The sequence below is a fragment of the Chiloscyllium punctatum genome, chromosome 20, assembly GCF_047496795.1.
Source record: "Chiloscyllium punctatum isolate Juve2018m chromosome 20, sChiPun1.3, whole genome shotgun sequence".
Classification (NCBI taxonomy): Eukaryota; Metazoa; Chordata; class Chondrichthyes; order Orectolobiformes; family Hemiscylliidae; genus Chiloscyllium; species Chiloscyllium punctatum.
In genome coordinates, this window is record NC_092758.1 from 11,404,520 (window position 1) to 11,428,761 (window position 24,242).

Genomic DNA, 24,242 nt, shown 5'->3' on the forward strand with positions numbered 1-24,242 from the left:
TGTGGTGACATGTAGCAGTTCAGAGGTGGTTCATCAGGTTGATCCCAGCAATGAAAGAGCTGTTGGTTGAATAGTTTGGGCTTGTACTCGCTTGAGTTTAGAAGAATGGGAAGGATCTGATTGAGACGTATAAAATGCTAAACGGAATTGATAAGATGGCCATTGAACAAATGCTCCCCCCTTGTTGGACAGTCCGGAACAAGAGGTCACAGATATAGGGGGGGGGGGGTCGGTTCAAAACTGAGATGGGGGGAAACTACTTCTCCCAGAGGGTTGTGAATCTGTGGGACTCGCTGCCCCAGAGCGCAGTGCAGGCAGAATCAATCCACAGGGTCAAGAAACAAATTGATGAAAAGTGGGATAAAGGGCTGTGGGGATCTGGCAGGAAAGTGGAGCTGAGACCAGGATAAGATCAGCCATGATCATGGTAAATGGTGGAGAAGGCTCAAAGGGCTGAATTGCCTACTCCCACTACTAATTCCAATGTTTCTACGTACCAGTGTGCACTGACCTGTGTATCATCAGATAGCTTTATCTTTTTTCTGTATTTTTGATTATGGACTGAAATAACTGACTCCCATCTGCAATGACAGGCGACACACTCAGTGAAGAAGCTGCACAGTCAAATCATGATCATTATAACAGGACTATATCTGGCTAAAGAATTATCTTAATATATAACAATAACATACCAATGTCCATTTTTAAAATATATTTTTCAGTACAAGCTTCTTGGGAAAGAGAGAATGATGTGTAATTGCACAGATATCAGAAAGGCCTTACAGCTTGAAGAGAGTGAGCTGAAGTAATGATATTTGTACTCTTGCAAAAGAGGTAAGCTCTGTACAGCCATTCAGTTAGCTGGCAGTTGGAGAGGTAGCCAGTGTGTTAGTTAGCTATGTATGCAATGTAACGGTCATTTAAGGATACATATAATCAGAGAGGTTTCTTGTGATGCAGTGGCCATGCCCTACCTCTGGACAAGAAGATTCTAGTTTAAATACCATTTGTCCTAGAGGTGTGTCATAACAAGCCAGGAGAGGTCAGCTAAAAACAACTGACTCCCATCTGCAATGACAGGCGACACACTCCGTGAAGAAGCTGCACAGTCCCCAAAAGCAGACATGGCCTGAAGAAGTGGTGGAAGCTGGTACAATGACAACATTTACAAGGTATCTGGATGGGTTTATGAATAGGAAGAGTTTAGAGGGATATGGGCCAAATGCTGACAAATGGGGCTAGATTAATTTAGGATATCTGGTCAGCATGGATGAGTTGGACTGAAGGGTGTGTTTACATGCTGTATATCTGTATGACTTTATGTTGTATTAATGTACATATTTAATTGTTAATTAGCTGCCAGATATCATTAAGAGTTTGGGTCTTTGTGATATAGGCTAACATTAAGCAAACCACATTCCATCAGGGGTTGCGGAGGAAGGGGAAGGAGAAGGAGATGATTGAAGATTGACCTGTAAAACAGGCAACAACATGAAGGTAGCAGTTTCAGAAGATGACAACATGAAACCATGAGGATAGAACAATTCAGTTAACTTCTTAGTGTGAGAGGCCTTTAGAGTGTGAGAGAAGGTAGAACTGTGGGGGGATTTTGGTTAGTGGGGTTAGTTGGTTACTGTCATTCTGAAAGACTACTATTCTGCAAGTTCCATTTTAGTTGTTTCACACCGAGCTCTTGTAAGCTTCTGATTAGCTCTACTTAGAATCTTACAATAATGTGTCATGACCCATTTGGGAAAGTGCACTGATACTTGAGTTCCAGGGTCATCACAAATGTAAAACATTTAATTAAACTACTCAAAGTTTTCAATTTTTTCAGTTTAATGAACTCAGGTTAACAGAAACTGAGCAGGTTTCCATACTTAACAGGAAACTACTTCTTTGTTACAAGGAAATCAATTTTAACCACAGGCAAACAAACTGTGATGGTCACCTTTTAACCCTATTAGCTGACACTCCAGCCTCCTCCTGAAACCTCTATACATATATACACACACACATCACACACACACACCCACCATACACACACACACACACACGCACAAACATGCACCCACCATACACACACACACACACACACACAGAACTGCACACGCACACAGACCCACCATACACCCACACACCATACACACACACACTCACACGCACACACACAGAACTGCACACGCACACACACACACACCATACACAGAACTGCACAAATCACACACACACACCATACACAGAACTGCACACATCATACTCACACACACACACACCACACACAGAGAACTGCACACACACACACACCCACCATACACACACACCCACCAAACACACACAGAACTACACACACACACCATACACACACACACACAGAACTGCACACACACAATACACAGAACTGCACACATCACACTCTCACACACACACACACCATACAAACAACTGCACACATCACACTTACACACACACACCATACACACCATACACAGAACTGCACACATCACACACACACACACCATACACAGAACTGCACATATCATACTCACACACACACACCATACACAGAACTGCACACATCACACACACACACCATACACAGAACTGCACACATCACACACACACACACACAGAACTGCACACATCTCACACACACACACACCATATGCAGAACTGCACACATCACACTCACACACACACACCATACACAGAACTGCACACATCACACTCACACACACACACACACACACACAGAACTGCACACATCTCACACACACACAATACACAGAACTGCACACATCACACACACACACACACCATACACAGAACTGCACATATCATACTCACACACACACACCATACACAGAACTGCACACATCACACACACACACCATACACAGAACTGCACACATCACACACACAGAACTGCACACATCTCACACACACACACACCATATGCAGAACTGCACACATCACACTCACACACACACACCATACACAGAACTGCACACATCACACTCACACACACACACACACACACACAGAACTGCACACATCTCACACACACACAATACACAGACCTGCACACATCACAATCATACACTCACACACCATACACAGAACTGCAAACATCACACTCGCACACACACACCATACACAGAACTGCACACATCACTCACACACACACACACCATACGCAGAACTGCACACATCACACTCACACACACACACACACCATACACAGAACTGCACACATCACACTCACACAAACACACCCCATACAAAGAACTGCACACATCACACTCTCACACACACACCATACACAGGACTGCACACATCACACTCACACACACACACCATACACAGAACTGCACACATCACACACATACACACAGAACTGCACACATCAAACTCACACATACACACCCCATACAGAGAACTGCAAACATCACACACACACCATACACAGAACTGCACACATCACACTCACACACACACACCCCATACAGAGAACTGCAAACATCACACTCACACACACACACCATACACAGAACTGCACACATCACTCACGCACACACACACCATACACAGAACTGCACACATCACACTCACACACACACACCATACACAGAACTGCACACATCACGCACACACACCATACACAGAACTGCACACATCACACACACACACACCATACACAGAACTGCACACATCACACTCACACACACACACACACAGAACTGCACATATCTCACACACACCCCATACACAGACCTGCACACATCACACTCATACACTCACACACCATACACAGAACTGCACACATCACACTCACACACACACACCATACACAGAACTGCACACATCACACTCACACACACACACACACCATACACAGAACTGCACACATCACACTCTCACACACACACCATACACAGGACTGCACACATCACACTCTCACACACACACCATACACAGGACTGCACACATCACACTCACACACACACACATACACACAGAACTGCACACATCACACTCACACACACACCCCCCATACAGAGAACTGCAAACATCACACTCACACACACACACCATAAACAGAACTGCAAACATCACACTCACACAAACACACCCCATACACAGAACTGCACACATCACACTCACACACCATACACAGAACTGCAAACATCACACTCACACACACACCCCATACACAGAACTGCACACATCACTCACACACTCACACACCATATACAGAACTGCACACATCACTCACACACACACACACCATACACAGAACTGCACACATCACACTCACACACACACACCCCATACAGAGAACTGCAAACATCACACACACACCATACACAGAACTGCACACATCACACACACACACACCATACACAGAACTGCACACATCACACTCACACACACACACATACACACAGAACTGCACACATCACACTCACACACACACACCCCATACAGAGAACTGCAAACATCACACACACACACACCATACACAGAACTGCACACATCACACTCACACACACACACCCCATACAGAGAACTGCAAACATCACACACACACACCATACACAGAACTGCACACATCACACACACACACCATACACAGAACTGCACACATCACACTCACACACACACACACACACACATACACACAGAACTGCACACATCACATTCACACACACACACCCCATACAGAGAACTGCAAACATCACACTCACACACACACACCATACACAGAACTGCAAACATCACACTCACACACACACACCCCATACACAGAACTGCACACATCACACTCACACACTCACACACCATACACAGAACTGCAAACATCACACTCACACACACACCCCATACACAGAACTGCACACATCACTCACACACTCACACACCATACACAGAACTGCACACATCACTCACACACACACACACCATACACAGAACTGCACACATCACACTCACACACACACATACACACAGAACTGCACACATCACACTCACACACACATAACCCCATACAGAGAACTGCAAACATCACACACACACACCATACACAGAACTGCACACATCACACTCACACACACACACCCCATACAGAGAACTGCAAACATCACACTCACACACACACACACACCATACACAGAACTGCAAACATCACTCACACACACACACAATACAAAGAACTGCACACATCACACTCACACACACACACACACATACACACAGAACTGCACACATCACACTCACACACACACACAATACAAAGATCTGCACACATCACACTCACACACACATACACACAGAACTGCACACATCACACTCTCACACACACACCCCATACAGAGAACTGCAAACATCACACTCACACACACACACACCATACACAGAACTGCACACATCACACTCACACACACACACCCCATACAGAGAACTGCAAACATCACACTCACACACACACACCATACACAGAACTGCAAACATCACACTCACACACACATCCCATACAGAGAACTGCAAACATCACACTCACACACACACACCATACACAGAACTGCAAACATCACACTCACACACACACCCCATACACAGAACTGCAAACATCACACTCACACACACACACCCCATACACAGAACTGCACACATCACTCACACACACACACAGAACTGCACACATCACACTCACACTCACACACCATACAGAGAACTGCAAACATCACACTCACACACACACACACCATACAGAGAACTGCACACATCACACTCACACACTATACACAGAACTGCACACATCACACACACACACACACACCATACACAGAACTGCACACATCACACTCACACACACACACACCATACACAGAACTGCACACATCACACTCACACATACACAACCCCCCACACACATGCTACCACAAACACTACACACAAACACATACTGTACACATACACACATGCACATCACACACATGCACCCACACATACATACCCTGACATACATGTGCACTTAGCACACCACATAAACACATGCATGCACAGACACAGAGAGGAAGATAAGTATGAATGTTATGAGTGGAAAAAAAGATTTTGGGGAAACACAGTTCAATAATACCAGTCCATAGGATGTGACACAGCCTCCCTTTTGCTACCCAGGTCCTTCTGAACTTCCCAGATTCTTATTCTTCCTGAAGTTTTTCCATTCCTTATTGCCCACTCATGGGGAAGTTGGCAGCCTAATTGTTCAGTCTTTCAGTCACTGGTTAGTAGGAACAGCTTATAGTAACTGGTGGGAGAGAATAGCTAGGAGACAGTGTTGAGAGTGTTCCTGGAAAAGCACAGCAGGTCAGGTAGCATCAGAGGAGCAGCAAGATCGATGTTTCGGGCAAAAGTCCTTCATCAGGAATGAGGCTGGGAACCTCAGGGGTGGAGGGATAAATGGGAGGGGGTGGGTCTGGGGAGAAGTAGCTGAGAGTGCAATAGTTGGATGGGGGTGGGGATGAAGATGATAGGTTGGACAGGAGGGTGGAATGGATAGGTGGGAAGGAAGATTGACAGGTGGGACAGGTCATGAGAGCGGTGCTGAGCTGGAGAGTTGGAACTGGGGTAAGGTGGGGAGAGAGGAAATGAGGAAACTGGTGAAGTCCACATTGATGCCCTGGGGTTGAAGGGTTCCGAGGCAGAAGGTGAGGCATTCATCTTCCAGGCGTTGGGTGGTAAGGGCGTGGCACTGGAGGAGGCCCAGGACCTGCATGTCCTCGGCAGAATGGGAGGGGGAGTTGAAATTTTCAGCCACGGGGCAGTGGGGTTGGTTGGTGCGGGTGTCCCGGAGATGTTCTCTAAAGCGCTCTGCTAGAAGGCATCCAGTCTCCCCAGTGTAGAGGAGACTGCATCGGGAGCAACCAATATGATAAATGATGTGTGGAAGTGCAGGTGAAACTCTGATGGGTGTGGAAGGCTCCTTTGGGGCCTTGGACGGAAGTTTGGGGGTAGGTGTGGGCGCAGGTTTTGCAATTCCTGTGGTGGCAGAGGAAGGTGCCAGGATGGGGAGGGTGGGTTGTTAGGGGGCGTGGTCACGGAGGGAACGATCTTTGCGGAAAGCGGATAGGGGTGCCCCTTCCACGGTTTGGTTATTTCACTGCAGAGAGACAAGAAACCCTTTCTCTGTGCAACTGGTATGATTCAAAAATTCTCACCCAGGAGCCAATCAGAGAATTGTTGTCATGCTGATGACTCCTGACCTCCACAACTGGGCTTCATTGCACGACCAGCCAGTTATCTGTCTCTGGGTGCAATCTTTTTTTGATTAGATTACTTACAGTGTGGAAACAGGCCCTTCGGCCCAACAAGTCCACACTGACCCGCCGAAGTGCAACCCACCCAGACCCATTCCCCTACATTTACCCCTTCACCTAACACTACGGGCAATTTACCATGGCCAATTCACCTGACCTGCACATCTTTGGACTGTGGGAGGAAACTGGAGCACCCGGAGGAAACCCACGCAGACACGGGGAGAATGTGCAAACTCCACACAGTCAGTCTCCTGAGGCGGGAATTGAACCCCGGTCTCTGGCGCTGTGAGGCAGCAGTGCTAACCACTGTGCCACCGTGCCGCCCAGTTGTTCTGGACACCCCCCTCATGGTCCATTCTCCCCACAGTTGGAACAAAGCAGCTGGGGCAACACAACCTACAATGAGTTCTAGTCACTTAGTTTTAAAAGTGCAGCAGCTCTTTCCATCGTCTTTGTTTTACAGTCATATCATTTTAACGTTTTGGTGCACAATCGAAAATGAAGAGAATTAAAAAGGTGTCTAGCACTAAAGGAGACCATTTGGCTAACTGCATATGCATGTGCTAGCCCTCTGAAAGAGCTGTTCAATTTATCTCTCTCTAACTGTTCTTTGCACACACCTGTGAACATTGTTCCCTTTCATGTGTTCAATGTTCAATGTCTCCTTTTATCCAGTGCCCTTTTGAAACTTATTATTGAATCTTGCTTCCATGGCCCTTTCAAGTGGAACGTACAGATCAGAGCAACTTGCTCTTTAATATACCAGTGGATGATTGTGTGTGTGTGTGTGTGTGACTATTGGAGATCTTCATTGAATCTAGAGGGAGATATTCACACAAAATGTCAGAAAGATGAGGTCATGATTTTCAATTCCTCTGCTATCCCTGCACAATATTTACTACTTGACCATAATCTATGGTTCAGTCCGTGAGCTCTTTCACTTCTGAACTTGAGACTTTGGCTTCTCAGTGATTGAATGTCAGAAGTAGCTGAAGCTATATCCCCCTGGCTCAGCATCAAACAGAAGGTGAAGTATATTGTCCCTGAGATGTACAGGGGGAGGCAGTGGAAGAGGGTTCCCCAGCCAGGAGTCTGCGTCTGCCTGGAGTTTCCCTGAGGCTGGCAGGAGACTGATGACAAACTTTCCCAGTTCCCACCAGGGTTGAGAGGTTTGATGTGTGGTGCTAGAAAAGCACAGCAGGTCAGGCAGCATCTGAGGAGCTAGAAAGTCAACGTTTTGCCCTTTCCTGATGAAGGGTTTACACCTGAAACATCGACTCTCCTGCTCCTCAGATGCTGCCTGACCTGCTGTGCTTTTCCAACACCATATTTTTCGACTCTGACTCTCCAGCATCTGCAGTCCTCACTTTCTCCTGAGAGGTTTTATTGCTGGTGTGTAGTCCCTTGTGAAGATGGGGGCTGGGCGGGGAGGGGGAGGAGAAATGGGAAAGAGGAGAAATGGGAAAGAATCCCAGGAGAAGCTTACCATGAGGTCGGATTTTCAGTGGGTGGGAGACGGAGCAAACCGGATTGGTGGATGTTTGAGGATCGAGGAGGCTGCATCTTGTCAGTCCTCAGGCTAGACCTAAATGTAGGGTGTAGTTAGATAGCGCTTAGAACACTTATGAGGGAAGAGCTACCGTAGAAGGCTATTGGCTAATCTGATCAGCCATACAGCTGAGTCACAGCACCCCCACCCCCACCCCCCCCCCCCAAAAGGGTGTCAGAGGTCAGCAATGGTCAGGACAGTTCTGGACTTGGGGGAGATGTGTGCAATGGTGGTGGGTGAAATCCTGCCCCAGAAGTTGGTGTATTGGAGTGGGCTGGGTTCATGTGTTAACACAATGTACAATGCAATGAGCCTTCCGATCCGAACCCCTATGACTGAAGGTTAAAATTACATCCCTTCGCAACCGTGAGTTTTCTGTTAGAATGGAGAAGTTGACCATGATAGCTACCAGCCTCCATGTTTGAGACGTATAAGATTATGAGAGGCATGGACAAGGTTCAAGAGGAAGAAACCTCTTCTTTCTCTCTCTCTCTATCTATCTCCCTCTCTGTCTGTCTCTCTCTCTCTCCTACCCCCCCCACCTTCCCACCTTTATAAAGGGATCAATGACCAGGGCAAAGATTCACCCCCGAGAAGGTTTAGGGGGATCATGAGGAAAAGTGAGAGAGTGGTGGGAATCTAGAACTCTCTCTCTCTGTAAAAGGAGTAGAGGCACAAATCTTCATCACATTGAAGACATATTTAGATGTGCATTTGCTATGGGCCAAGTGCTGGTAAACGGGTTTGGTTCGAATATCCACTTGAATAGTTAGTTGTGCTTCTGACTGGTACAGACTTGATGTGCCAAAACGCCCTTTCCCTGTATTGTCAGGGTTGGTTAGCTCAGTTGGCAGGAAGGCTGGTTTGTGATGCCAACAGCATGGGCTCAATTCCCATACCAACAGAGGTTACAATGGAGGACTGGCCTTCTCAGCCTCTACCCTCGCGCCTGAGATTTTCGTTCTCTTGTTTCATTCAGGGTATGAGGGCATCTTTGGCCAGCCTAGCATTTATTGTCCATTTCTAGTTGCCAAGAGGGCAGTTAAGAGTCAACCATGTTGCTGTGAGTCTGGAGTCACATGTAGACCAGACCAGGTAAGGATGGCAGTTTCCTTCCCTAAAGGGCATTAGTGAACCAGGTGGATTTTTCTGACTATTAACAATGGATGTACGGTTGTCATTAGACTTCTAATTCCAGATTTTGTTTCTTTCTGATTTTTATTTTTTTTTATTTGAGGGTATGGTGACCCTCAGGTTAAGCCATCACCAGTCGTATCTCTCGAAAAAGAGAGTCATTCTTTGGCAACTTTATGTCTTACCTTTAGACCTCTATGGCTCTACATCAGGAAACCCAGCCTTCTAACGATTGATAGAGTTTGAAATTATTCGATGGGATTTGCAACGTTGAACACTGTGTGTTTTCATCTAAAATTTCTTTCTCTGCTGCCTCAGCAGGAGTGCAGTGCATTTATTTTGGTAACACATTAGCAGTAGACAATAGGAACTCTCTGATGGTAAACCATGCACTTATCATTTCCAGTTAGTGTACACCAGCAATCAATAAGACAAACAGAATGCTCAGCTATATTGTCAAATTAGTACAATGTGATTGCCTTGTGCTAAGCCACTTGCATTTTATAAGGTGCCTGTGAAAGAATAAATGTCCCACAGAGCTTCTTGTAAAAGCAAACAGCTGCCGGGTTGTGAACGCTTGGGGAGAGTTTGTGGAGAATGGTTTTGAAAAGACTTTCAAGGGCAGTAAGGGAAATAAAAAAAAGCAGTTACACAGAATGCTGGGTTTACAGTGGGGTTTGAGTTGGCGTGCCCCTCAGTGTAAAAGTCCACCTTTTCATGACATTCAGCCTGTGGCTATTTCTGGTTTTTGTCCAACCTTTGTTTGGAATGAGGCCTGATTGACGCATCTCTGAACCGAGAGGTGGAAGAGATGGCAAGGTAGCCCCCACCCAACACCAAAGCTGAGAATTACTGGCCAGGTGTATGTCCAGCTGAAAGGATGTTCCTTCTTTGTGGGAGAGCGTAGGAGAGGGGTCACTGTTTAACCATACGGAACTCTCCCACTGAAGATAAAGATGAGGTGTGATTTCTTTCTCCCAGGGGGCTCGGTGTCTTGGAACAGTCCCAGAGAGCAGTGGAGGTCGGCTGACTGAATATTTTCAAGGCAGAGGTAGATAGACTTTTGACCAATGAAGAAGTCAAATGTTATCGGGATTAGGTGGGAATGTGGAGTTGACTTTACTGTGCGGCATGGAACATGATCTACTCCTGTTCCTAAAGTGTTTGTTAGGCCATTTGAGAATGAGAGAGTTGATGGGGTTCAGGAGCAGTCCGATCACAAACAGAACTATTTCCGATTGAAGGTTAAACCTTCAGAAACCAGCTTTTGGGAACAAGCAATATTGACTCTCGACCGAATGCTCTCATTAGCAACAGCATCAGGGAAGCGTTTTCTCTTCTTTATAGGCATCTGTGGAACATTTGGCAGCTTTGTCGGAATCTGAACCAGACCCTCACCTGGAGTGGCCAAGGATCTGATCATTATCCATCCAAATCGGACAACCTTTGTTTGTGCCGAGATACCTGCACAAGGCAATCTGTCAGGGACGGTACATTCACTTCACGAAGCAATGTGCAGCCGAACACAACAGCTGTTGACACACTTGTGACTCTGGAATATGTTTCTTACAAAGAAACAGTGCAAAATTGCTGGGATTTTCAACTCCAATTCAGATTTTGCATTTAACAACCCGCTGAGTAAAACAAATCTGAATTACCATTGTTCAGATTCTGTAAAAAAAAAATTTGTTTCCAATCCAATGTTTCTGGTTCTCTGGAGCAGCTGATCCATGATGATTTTTAATGGTAACCATTGTTCCTGTGTCAATCAGGATAGTGAATAGAGTCATAGAGATGTACAGCATGGAAACAGACCCTTCGGTCCAACCCGTCCATGCCGACCAGATATCCCAACCCAATCTAGTCCCACCTGCCAGCGCCCGGCCCAAATCCTTCCTATTCATATATCCATCCAAATGCCTTTTAAATGTTGCAATAGTACCAGCCTCCACCACTTCCTCTGGCAGCTCATCCCATGCACGTACCACCCTCTGCGTGAAAAAGTTACCCTTTAGGTCCCTTTTATATCTTTCCCCTCTCACCCTAAACCTATGCCCTCTAGTTCTGGATCCCCCACCCCAGGGAAAAGACTTTGCCTATTTATCCTATCCATGCCCCTCATAATTTTGTAAACCTCTATAAGGTCACCCCTCAGCCTCCGACGCTCCAGGGAAAACAGCCCCAGCCTGTTCAGCCTCTCCCTGTAGCTCAGATCCTCCAACCCTGGCAACATCCTTGTAAATCTTTTCTAAACTCTTTCAAGTTTCACAACATCTTTCCAATAGGAAGGAGACTAGAATTGCATGCAATATTCCAACAGTGGCCTAACCAATGTCCCGTACAGCCACAACATGACCTCCCAACTCCTGTACTCAATACTCGACCAATAAAAGAAAGCATACCAAGTGCCTTCTTCACTATACTATCTACCTGCAATTCCACTTTCAAGGAGTTATGAACCTGCACTCCAAGATCTCTTTGTTCAGCAACACTCTCTAGGACCTTACCATTAAGTGTATAAGTCCTGCTAAGATTTGCTTTCCCAAAATGCAGCACCTCGCATTTATCTGAATTAAACTCCATCTGCCACTCCTCAGCCCATTGGCCCATCTGGTCAAGATCCTGTTGTAATCTGAGGTAACCCTCTTCGCTGTCCACTACACCTTCAATTTTGATGTCATCTGCAAACTTACTAACTGTACCTCTTATGCTCACATCCAAATCATTTAAATAAATGACAAAAAGTAGAGGACCCAGCACCGATCCTTGTGGCACTCCACTGGTCACAGGCCTCCAGTCTGAAAAACAACCCTCCACCACCACCTCTGTCTTCTACCTTTGAGCCAGTTCTGTATCCAAATGGCAAGTTCTCCCTGTATTCCGTGAGATCTAACCTTGCTAATCAGTCTCCCATGGGGAACCTTGTCGAACGTCTTACTGAAGTCCATATAGATCACATCTACTGATCTGCCCTCATCAATCCTCTTTGTTACTTCTTCAGAAATCTCAACCAAGTTTGTGAGACATGATTTCCTACGCACAAAGCCAGAATGTTAAAGTTGCTTTTGGAATGTGGTTTTTTTTATAACAGACAAATCAATATCGAACATTATCGAGTATTCACGTCAGCTATAATTGTTACAATCTTTAGGTTCTAGACACAAATTGGTGTTTAATGTGATCTCCCCAAGCCTGGACAGGCTTGTCATAATTCCAAAATCCTTTCCTGGTTTACTGGGATGTTGCCTGGTATGGGGTGTTTTAGCTATGAAGGCTGAATGGACTGGGTTTGTTTTCACTGAATGCAGGAGTTTAAGGGGTGACCTGATCAAAGTTAATAAGTTTGTGAATGGCTTGGGTGGAGTGGAAAGTATGAGGCTTTTTCCCAGGGTGGAGGGGGTCAATTACTAGGGGAGGCAGGTTCAAGGTGCGGGCAGGGGCAAGTTTAAAAGAGATATGCGAGGCATTGCTTTTCATACAAAGGGTGGTGAGTGCAGGAAGGTGCTGCCAGAGGCAGTGGTGGAAGCAGACACATTAGCAACTGGATGAGTAAGAAGGGAATAGAGGGATATGAATCCTGTAATTAAAGTCAGTTTGAGTATGAAAAGGCAACATGGGTCAGTGCAGGCTTTCAGGGCCGAATGGCCTGTTTCTGTGCAGTATTGTTCCTTGTTCTCCCTTATTCTCACTTCAATCAGAGGAACTAGTAACCAAACTTGGGATCTGCCTATTCCATCCTGCTCGGTGTTACACTATTTCCTCATGGCTGTTGGAAGTTCTGTGGTGACCACATTCGTTCCAATTTGACTGTTTTGCAATTAAAATCAATTCAGAATTGTGATATGAATTTGGTTTAGTTCTTCTCAGGATGTGGGTGTCACGGGTTAGGCCAATATTTGTTACCTGTCTCTAATTGCCCTGAAAAGGTGATAATGACTCCCCCCTTAAACAGGACTTTCAAGATAAGGGGCATATTTTTAAGGTGAGAGAGGTCTTTAAAAAGACATGGGGACAATATTTTAACACAGAGAGTGGTTTATGTGTGGAATGAACTTCCAGGGGAAGTGGTTTCTTATAGAAACATATAAAATTATGAAGAGAGTGGATAAAGTAGAAGTAGAGAGGATGTTTTCACTGGTGGGTGAAACTAAGACAAGAGGGCATAGCCTCAAGTTTAGGGGGAGCACATTTTGGACAGAATTGAGAGGGAACTTCTCCACCCAGCGAATTGTGAATCTGTGGAATTTCGAGTCCAGTGAAGTAGTTGAGGCTTCCTCGTTGAAAGTTTCTAAAGCTAAGATCGAATTTTTTTGAATAAAGGAGTTAAGGGTTCTGGTGAGAGGGTGGGTAAGTGAAGCTGAGGCCACAAGAAGATCAGCCATGATCTTATTGAATGGCAGAGCAGGCTCGATGGGCCAAATGGCCTCCTGCTCCTTGTTCTTGTGTGATTTGGGTAGAATTACAACTTTTAAAAGACATTTGGGTCAGTACATGGATAACAATGTTTTGGAGGGATATGGGCCAAGTGCAGGCAGATGGGACTAGTTTAGATTGGGATTATGTTCAACATGGACTGGTTGGACCGATGGGTCTGTTTACATGCTATATAACTCTGTAATAGTCCATAATAGGATACAGGTACATCCACAGTGCTATTAGGAAATGATCCCAGTATCTGACCCAGTGATAGTGAAGAAATAGGGATATAACTTCAAGTTAGGAGGGTGTGGGAGAGAGACTGTGTGAGAGAGTGGGAAGGAACATTTTCCCATTTGTTTGCTGCTTTGTGTCAGTGTACAGTGCATATATTTGTAATTTTAAACCCTAGCATTTCCATATGATAGTTTCCCTGTAGAGTCTGAATTTGTTCTGTGATTTTTTTTAAACCACTGATTATATATTAAAGGCAAAAACTGTGGATGCTGAAACACAGAAAACACTGAACAAACTGGGTAGCATCTGTGCAGCCAGAGAAACAGAGTTAATGTTTAGAGTTTAATAGGACTCAACATCAGACCCCAATATTCTGAAGTCTGCATACTCTAAACGTTAACCCTGTTTCTCTTTCCACGGATAACGTGTCCCCTGCTCCCTGATTTTGCAGAAACTTCAAATCGCCCGAGACTTGCTCCCCAAGTGAATAAATGCCTTGCCTTGTTAAGTCTCCACCCACATCTCAAGATCAGGAGTCCTGAGTTGACCAGTGATAAACTGCATCTGAAATTAGCCAGGTCATTGCAGAGACTGTAGGATTGGCTCGTATCCATTTTGTAATGTAACTGATGGGGTTGGTATGTTGTGTGGGGAGAGGGGAAGCTGGAGCCCGCATATAGGAGTCACCTCTCTTTGTGTGCCTCCGTTTCTGTGCTGCAGCTTCAATGAGCAACCAGATCCTCCATTAATAATCCATTCACATCTCAACCAGCAGCAACTCTGAGCCACGGGTTACCACTTCCAGTGAGGGGTTTGTCACAGTCAGCCCTCACAATCCCGAGGAGAAAGGGGAGGGGGTAGGGGAGGCAGCAATAAGTTTTTTTATTTCGGATAGAGGGTGTCTACAGGGGCGGAGAGCGCAGCTGTCTGTCAGTCTTTTATCACCCACCCCCAGCGAATTCTCCAGGAGCCCTGGTGAGTGCAATACTCTGTATTCCCCCTTCACTCTTGTCTCTGCACGAACCGGGAGCTGTGCTATCTTGCAGCAATTGTTTGCCAGCAATCAAAGGTTGCTTTTGCAACAGAAATGGTTTACCATTTAGTTCTGATTGCCTTTTGTAACAGTGGTGGGGGTTGTGGTGGGGGTTTTGGGGGGGGGGGGGGAACGTGTGCCTTTTGCATGCAATTTTTAAAACTCCATTTGTGTCTGTCACTGGACCGAACGCTTTATTTTGTGTGTGGTGTCGATTAGTTGCACAGGATTAATTCCACCCTCTTTAAGAAACGGTATTGGACTGTGGGTGTTTGAACATCTAACTCTTCCTGAGGTGGGTTTCAAGATTTTGTGCACATTTAAAGTGTTCAATAAGATTAAATATTTAAATTAAGAATTTGTCAGGTATTTACCTATTACACGCTCCACGGTGTAGCGATCAGTGCTACAATCCAGAATAATAAGCATTCACAAGCGAATGTTGGTGCTTATTCTGTGGGAGAAACGGCAGTGTTTTCAGTCTTACTCAGCTCCTGTCCTTACCTCTACAGCAGCTGACAATGTGAAGGAGCTGATTATACCAAAGTCAACAGATCCTCGATATCTGAGAAAATTAAAGCCGAATCCTACCTCATCCACAGATTCGATCAGGAGCAGAAACCTGACTAAACTGTCTTGGCTAAAGAGGTTTATAGCAACCTACTATCTCATAAAGGATTGAACTTTCTGCCTCTGACCAACGAAGATAAATTCATTACTAATCTATGGAGACAGTGTAGAATTCCATTGGGTGATGCACTGGTTAAAAAGCAGCTCACACACTACTTCAATGATGTATTTAGGACTGAGCACCCTGTGGGGTTGAAATAGTTTATTAAAAAAATAGTTTTCCAATTTCACATCAATTGTTCTGCTGCCTTACTTCTGCTGGCAAGGTAAATCAATCCAGTCAAATTTATTTACAGCCCAAAACTTGAATTAAGAGGAATTTCAGAATGACAAAGGAACTAAAATCAGCTTTACTAACTGTAGACTTGGGTCCTGTAATGAAAGGTCACCACCGGTAATCCCCAGGAGATTTCAGAATAGTTGAATTCTCTCAGGATGGACTATGGGCAGCACAATGGCTCAGTGGTTAGCACTACTGCCTCACAGTGCCAGGGTCCTAGGTTCAATTCCAGCCTTGGGTGACTGTGTGGAGTTTGCACATTCTCTCTCTGTCTGTGTGGGTTTCCTCCCACATTCCAAAGATGTGCAGGCCAGCTGAATTGTGATTATTATTGGTGCGTTAGTCGGGGGGGTTATTCTTTGGAGGGTCAGTGTGGTCTTGTTGGGCTGAAGGGCCTGTTTCCACATTGTAGGGAATCTAATACACCGGTTTGTTATAGCAGAAACAACTTGTGAATGTTAACCAATAGCATATAGAATACTAATATAAACATTCTAGAATATTGCTATCTAGTTCTGGGCTAATGAAGGATGAAGATTAAGATTACCCCTCTTAATACTTGCTGTGAATATATATTATCCAAATCAGTTTGAGATTATGGTAATGAGTTCCATACCATGGAAAATGCAGGTCTAACATGCCAGTTCTACTTTAACTGTGAATACAATATTTAAACTGACATCAGGAATGGTTCAAACAAATATATATAGAGAAAACTGTACTCCCAGTCTCATTTCTTAAGAGGATGGAGTTTCTTTGTCCCCAGCCTGTTGGAGAAAGTCTCAATGCCAAGTTCTCAGCAATTATCTAAGACCTGCTGCTGCTGTCTGTCTGTCTGTGCATTATCTTTATCATTCTAACTTTGTGAATTTTGTATTTGTAGCCCACTGAGCAGCTCATTTTAAATCTGGTTGCTACAAAGGAGAAGTGTTAACACAGTGGCATTGTCACTGGAGGGGTTTGGTTAGCTCAGTTGGTTGGCTGGCTGGTTTGTGATGCAGAGTGCTGTCAAGAATGTGGGTTCAATTCCTACACCGGCTGAGGTTACCATGAAGGGCTCTCCTTCTCAACCTCTCTGCTCTTCTGAGGCACAGTGTGATGTTCAGGTTAAACCAATGCCAGTCGTTTTTCTCTCTCTAATGAAAGTGGAGCCCGACAATCCATTAGGATTTGGCAACTTCACCTTCACCTTAGCAATTCAGAACCCCAGGTCAATATTAGGGGGACATAGAACAGTACAGAAACAGGCCCTTCAGCCCACTTAGTCTATGCTGACCATGATGTCAACCTAAACCAATCCCATCTGCAAACTCATTGTCCATGTCCCTTTATGCTTCACTTGAGCCTCCTTCCTATTTCTCCTCATCGAAATCTGTTACTTCACTCATCTATCCTCTGCTTCGTCATGTATAGCTTCCCTTTAAACTCACCATGTGGATGGGCTGGTGTTGGACTGGGGTGGGCAAAGTTAAAAATCACTCAATACCTTTGGAGCAGTGCTCCGAAAGCTAGTACTTCCAAGTAAACCTGTTGGACTATAACCTGGTATTGGGTGACTCTTAACATTAAATTCATCAACACTGCTCACTTTAACCATTCTCTGTATTAGCATATCCCACATGTTTGCTATGGAATCATACAACACAGAAACAGACTCTTCGGTCCAATCAGTCCATGCTGACCATGTTCCCAAACTAAACTAGTCCCACCTGCCTGTATTTGGCCCATATCCCTCCAAACTTTCCTATCCATCGACTTATCCAAATGACTTTTAAACGTTGTAACTGTACCCGCAATCCAGCACTTCCTCTGGCAATTCACTCCACATGCAAACCACTCTCTGTGGAAAAAGGTTGTCCTTCATGTTCTTTTTAAATCTTTCATCTCTCACCTTCAAAATATGCCTCCTTGTTTTGCACTTCCTTCACACCTTGGGAAAAATCCTTTAATATTCACCTTATCTATGCCACTGCAGTGTTGACCATGTAATTGTCAATTGTTGTAAAAACCCATTTAATCCACTAATATTCTTTAGGGAAGGAAGTCTGCCATCCTTACCTGGTCTCTAGTTGGCTCCTCACTGCCCTCAGGTCAACAAATATTGACCTTGCTTGTGATGTCAACATCTCATACAAGCATAAAAACAAAATCTTGAGGCCCGTACTAATGCCATCGTTCCAGACATCGAATATTGAGGAAACAAGCACATAGATGCAAGATTAGCAAACGCTAGCAAAGCAATTTCACACCTGAGAAACCATCGGGTTTTTTTATCCGAGAACTTGTTCCTTGCAAAATGACAAATTCTGATAGATTCTGCTTCATTTTTGTATGAAGGAATTTATTTCAGAAACTTTCCATTAGGATGCACAATTTTTTTCTTAGTGTCAATTTAAATAGTGCAACCTGCTGTGTGCTCCACACTGAAGTCTCTCTGTCTACTCTGAGGACAATGTGGCACCCATAATCCCAAGAGAGCACAGTCCAAAATTAACCTTGTACAGCATCGTCTAAAATTTAATGAATGAGAGAGAAAATGATTTATAATTACAATTAAGTTATTACGGATTTATTGGTACATGACCCACAGTTAGCTCATTGTGTTTCATGTCTCAAGAATAAGGGACTGTCTGATGATAATCCATTGGGGATCGTTTGTTCTGTTAGATACAGCCCCATCATGTTTATCAGATTCTAGAGGGCTCTAGACACTAGGTAACTGTTGAACACAAGCACCATTCTCTCATTTATTAGCACAGTACATCCGTGATCAACTTTACATTGTACAGAACTAGTCAAGAGTGTGGGGCTGGAAAACCACAGCAGGTCAGGCAGCATCCAAGGACCAGGAGAATTCTCCTGCTCCTGTGATGCTGCCTGACCTGCTGTGCTTTTCCAGCCCCACCCTCTCGACTCTGACCTCCAGTATCTGCAGTCCTCACTTTCTCCCATTGTACAGAAATATGAGTATACAAGTAGGATAGGCCATTCATCCCTAGAATCCCTACAATGTGGAAGGAGACCAGTTCGCCCATTACATAAGAACTAACCCTCCAAAGAACATCCCACCTGTGTAACCCTGCATTTCCCGTGGCTAATCCACCTCGCCTGTACATCCCTGCACACTGTGGACAATTTAGCATGGCCAATCTACCTAACATCTTTGGACTGTGGGAGGAAACTCACACAGGGAGTGGCACAGACACAGGGAAAACACGTGAACTCCACACAAACACTCAAGGATAGAATCAAACTTAAGTCCCTGGCACTGTGAGGCGGCATTGATAACTGAGCCACCATGGTAAAAACAATGACTGCAGATGCTGGATACCAGATTCTGGATTAGTGGTGCTGGAAGAGCACAGCAGTTCAGGCAGCATCCGAGGAGCAGCGAAATCGACGTTTCGGGCAAAAGCCCTTGAAGGGTCACCATGCCCACCCTTTAGTACTGCGCCACCATTCAATCATTATCGATCTGGTGTGACCTTTAACTCCACTGTACTGCATAACTGTTGTCTCACTCAACCATGAGTATATCCAATGGTCTAACTTCCACTGCTGATTCAGAAAGAGAATTCCAAACACTGATGACCCTTTGGAAGAAAAACTTCTCATGTCGGTGTTGAATGGGCAACGACACTTTTAAAACAATGTTCTGTGGTGTCTATTCCCCCACAAAGGTAAGGCATTCTCTCAGCATCCACTCTGTCAAGCCCCCTCTATAATCCGACATATCGCAAATAGGTCACCTCTCATTACTCTAAAACTGCAACAAATATAGATGCTACCTGTAGAATCTTTCCTCAAGTGCAAATTGTAATCTGATCTTCCAGATTAACAAAAAGATGCCTTCTATATTTCATCACAGCACAACCACAGGTAAAGAACATTATGTAGCCATACACTGGCTGACATAACCTTAGAAGGAAGGAAAGCAGCAACGATTTGCATTAAGATAATACATTTCAGGCCACTGGGTGTCTCAAAAGTTTTTTGTTGCCAAATAAGTTACTTTGCAGTGTTATAATGTACAAAATCCATTGGGGGGTTGGTTAGCTCAGTTGGCTGGACAGCTGGTTTGTGATACCATACATCACAGTTTCAGTTCCTTTTCGGACCGAGGTCACTGTGAGGCTTCTGCCTTCTCAACCTCACCCCTTGTCTCTGGGTGACCCTGGGGTTAAGTTCACCACCAGTGACTCCTCTCGCTCATGGGTGAGCAGTGGTATGGTGACCTTACCTACAGACAATATTGTTAAAAATATACAGAAATCCAGACCTAAAACTGCGAGAAACAGCACTGTGATAATGACCATGTAATCTGTTTTTTGTGATGTTCACTGGGGCATAAATATTGGCTCAGGCACTGGGGAGAATCTCCTTACTGTTCTTTGCATTAATCCCTGTGTGATGCAGGCAATGATGCTATGTATCACACAGTCACCATATATTTATTGTAAGACAAAAGATCATCCAAGTTGATGTGGCATGGTGGCTCAGTGGTTAACACTGCAGTCTCACAGTGTCAAGGACCTGGGTTCAATTCCACTCTCGGGTGACTGCCTGGAGACTGTGTGAAATTTGGTTTCCTCCCACTGTCCAAAGATATGCAGGTTAGATGGATTTATCCAGGAATGTGTAGTCTAGGTGGATTAGCATGGGAAATGCAGAGTTATAGGGGGTGTGGGTCTGGATGGAATGCTCTTCAGAGGGTCGGTGTGGACTCATTGGACTGAATGGCCTGCTTCCATACTATAGGGGCAGTAAGATTCTAAATCAAAGCAGTCCACTTCATTGAGACCCTGTCCTTTTAGTATGCATTCCCTCGGCCATTAGTCTGTCAGTAACGACAGCATGTACTGCCTACAAGATGCAATGCAATAACCCACCAAGGCTGCTTAGACAGCATCTTTCAAACCTTGTGACCTCTACCATCTAGAAGGTCAAGGGCAGCAGATACATGGGAACACCACCCACCTGCAAGTTCCCCTTTAAGCCACTCTCAATCCTGATTGGGAAATATTTCGCCGTTCCTTCACTGTCACTGTGACAAAATTCTGGAAATCCCTCTCTAACAGCACTGTGGGTGTTCCTACACCAGCTGGGTTGGAGAAGTTGACTGAAATAGCTGATCACTCCCTTCTCCAGTGCAATTAGGGCCATGCTGACTCAGGCAGAGATGTTCATATGCCGCGAAAGAATATATGAGAAAAATTCTGCCATTGCATACAGTTTGTAGGTATCTCTAGTCTTGATCTTGAACATAGTAAATGAAGTCAAAAATCACATGACACCGGGTTATAGTCATAGAGATGTACAACGTGGAAACAGACCCTTCGGTCCAACTCGTCTGTGCTGACCAGATATCCTAAATTAATCTAGTCCCATTTGCCAGCATTTGGCCCATATCCGTGTAAACCCTTCCTATTCATGTAACCATCCAGATGCCTTTTAAATGTTGTAATTGTACCAGCCTCCACCTTCCTGTGGCAGCTCATTCCATACACACACCACCCTCTGTGTGAAAAGGTTGCCCCCGAGATCCTTTTTTGAATCTTTCCCCTCTCACCCTAAACCCTCTAGTTCTGGGCTCCCCTACCCCAGGAAAAAAAGACCTTGTCTGTTTACCCTCTCCATGCCCCTCATGATTTGATAAACCTAAGTATGTCAGTTAGCTCGCTGAACTCAAAGGTTTGTTTTCAGATGTTTTGTCATCATACAAGGTAACGTCATCAGTGAGAGTCTCTGGACAGGCTAAAACAAAGATGTGCACAAGAATTCTTAGAGGCATGGCATTCTAACCAGAACAGGGTAAGAACAATGACTGCAGGTGCTGGAAACCAGATTCTGTGGTAGTGGTGCTGGAAAAGCACAGCAGTTCTGCTCCTCGGATGCTGCCTGAACTGCTGTGCTTTTCCAGCACCACTAATCCAGATTCTAACCAGAACTCCATCAATAAACACATTGATTAAGACCCAGTCTACTTTCCCTTGAGAAAAAGAACTGGAAATGACATCACTCCCCTTAAGAAACCAAGACCAATAAAGAGAGAAGTGGGACATACATAGAACATAGAACAATACAGCACAGAACAGGCCCTTCGGCCCACGATGTTGTGCCGAACTTCTATCCTAGATTAAGCACCCATCCATGTACCTATCCAAATGCCGCTTAAAGGTCGCCAATGATTCTGACTCTACCACTCCCACAGGCAGTGCATTCCATGCCCCCACCACTCTCTGGGTAAAGAACCCACCCCTGACATCTCCCCTATACCTTCCACCCTTCACCTTAAATTTATGTCCCCTTGTAACACACTGTTATACCCGGGGAAAAATTTTCTGACTGTCTATCTATTCCTCTGATCATCTTATAAACCTCTATCAAGCCACCCCTCATCCTTCGCCGTTCCAACGAGAAAAGGCCGAGAACTCTCAACTCTATCCTCGTACGACCTAATCTCCATTCCAGGCAACATCCTGGTAAATCTTCTCTGCACCCTCTCCAAAGCTTCCACATCTTTCCTAAAGTGAGGCGACCAGAACTGCACACAGTACTCCAAATGTGGCCTAACCAAAGTCCTGTACAGCTGCAACATCACTTCACGACTCTTGAATTCAATCCCTCTGCTAATGAACGATAATACTCCATAGGCCTTCTTACAAACTCTATCCACCTGAGTGGCAACTTTCAAAGATCTATGTACATAGACCCCAAGATCCCTCTGTTCCTCCACCTGACTAAGAACCCTACCATTAACCCTGTATTCCGCATTCTTATTTGTTCTTCCAAAATGGACAACCTCACACTTGGCAGGGTTGAACTCCATCTGCTACTCCTCAGCCCAGCTCTGCATCATATCTAAGTCCCTTTGCAAACGACAAATGCCCTCCTCACTGTCCACAACTCCACCTATCTTCGTATCATCTTCAAATTTACTGACCCACCCTTCGACTCCCTCATCCAAGTCATTAATAAAAATTACAAACAGCAGAGGACCCAGAACTGATCCCTGCGGAACTCCACTTGTAACTGGGCTCCAGGCTGAATATTTACCATCTACCACCACTCTCTGACTTCGACCGGTTAGCCAGTTTTCTATCCAATTGGCCAAATTTCCCTCTATCCCATGCTTCCTGACTTTCCACATAAGCCTACCATGGGGGACCTTATCAAAAGCCTTACTAAAATCCATGTACACTACATCCACTGCTCTACCCTCATCCACATGCTTGGTCACCTCCTTGAAGAATTCAATAAGACTTGTAAGGCAAGACCTACCCTTCACAAATACGTGCTGGCTGTCCCTAATCAAGCAGTATCTTTCCAGATACTCATAAATCCTATCCCTCAGTACCCTTTCCATTACTTTGCCTACCACAGAAGTAAGACTAACTGGCCTGTAATTCCTGGGGTTATCCCTATTCCCTATTCCCTATACCACCAGCGCTTTCACCAGAGACTCTTACTGATAATGTTATCTAGTATGGTGACGAAATGTCTAAGGACAAACCTTCCAACTCAGCGAGCTAACTTACATACTTACCATCAACCTGAGCTACAAATCTGCTCAAAAAGTGCTAATTTTATAAAGCTCTATAAGGTCACCCCTCTGCCTCCAAGGGAGCCAACCAGTTTATTTCT

The 24,242-nt window shown here is 44.9% G+C and overlaps 1 protein-coding gene across 3 annotated transcripts in view; it reads left to right on the forward strand.

The window, feature by feature from the left end:
• Positions 1-24,242, forward strand: part of ndst1b (N-deacetylase/N-sulfotransferase (heparan glucosaminyl) 1b) — a 322,190-nt gene that overhangs the window by 142,284 nt on the left and 155,664 nt on the right. The window contains exon 1 of one of the 3 annotated variants that reach the window (XM_072590318.1): positions 15,337-15,630. The exons of the other annotated variants lie outside the window; for them this stretch is intronic. The gene's annotated coding sequence lies outside the window, so the exon portion shown is untranslated. Of the gene's footprint in view, positions 1-15,336; positions 15,631-24,242 lie in introns of those variants that run through there. 3 annotated transcript variants of the gene reach the window in all.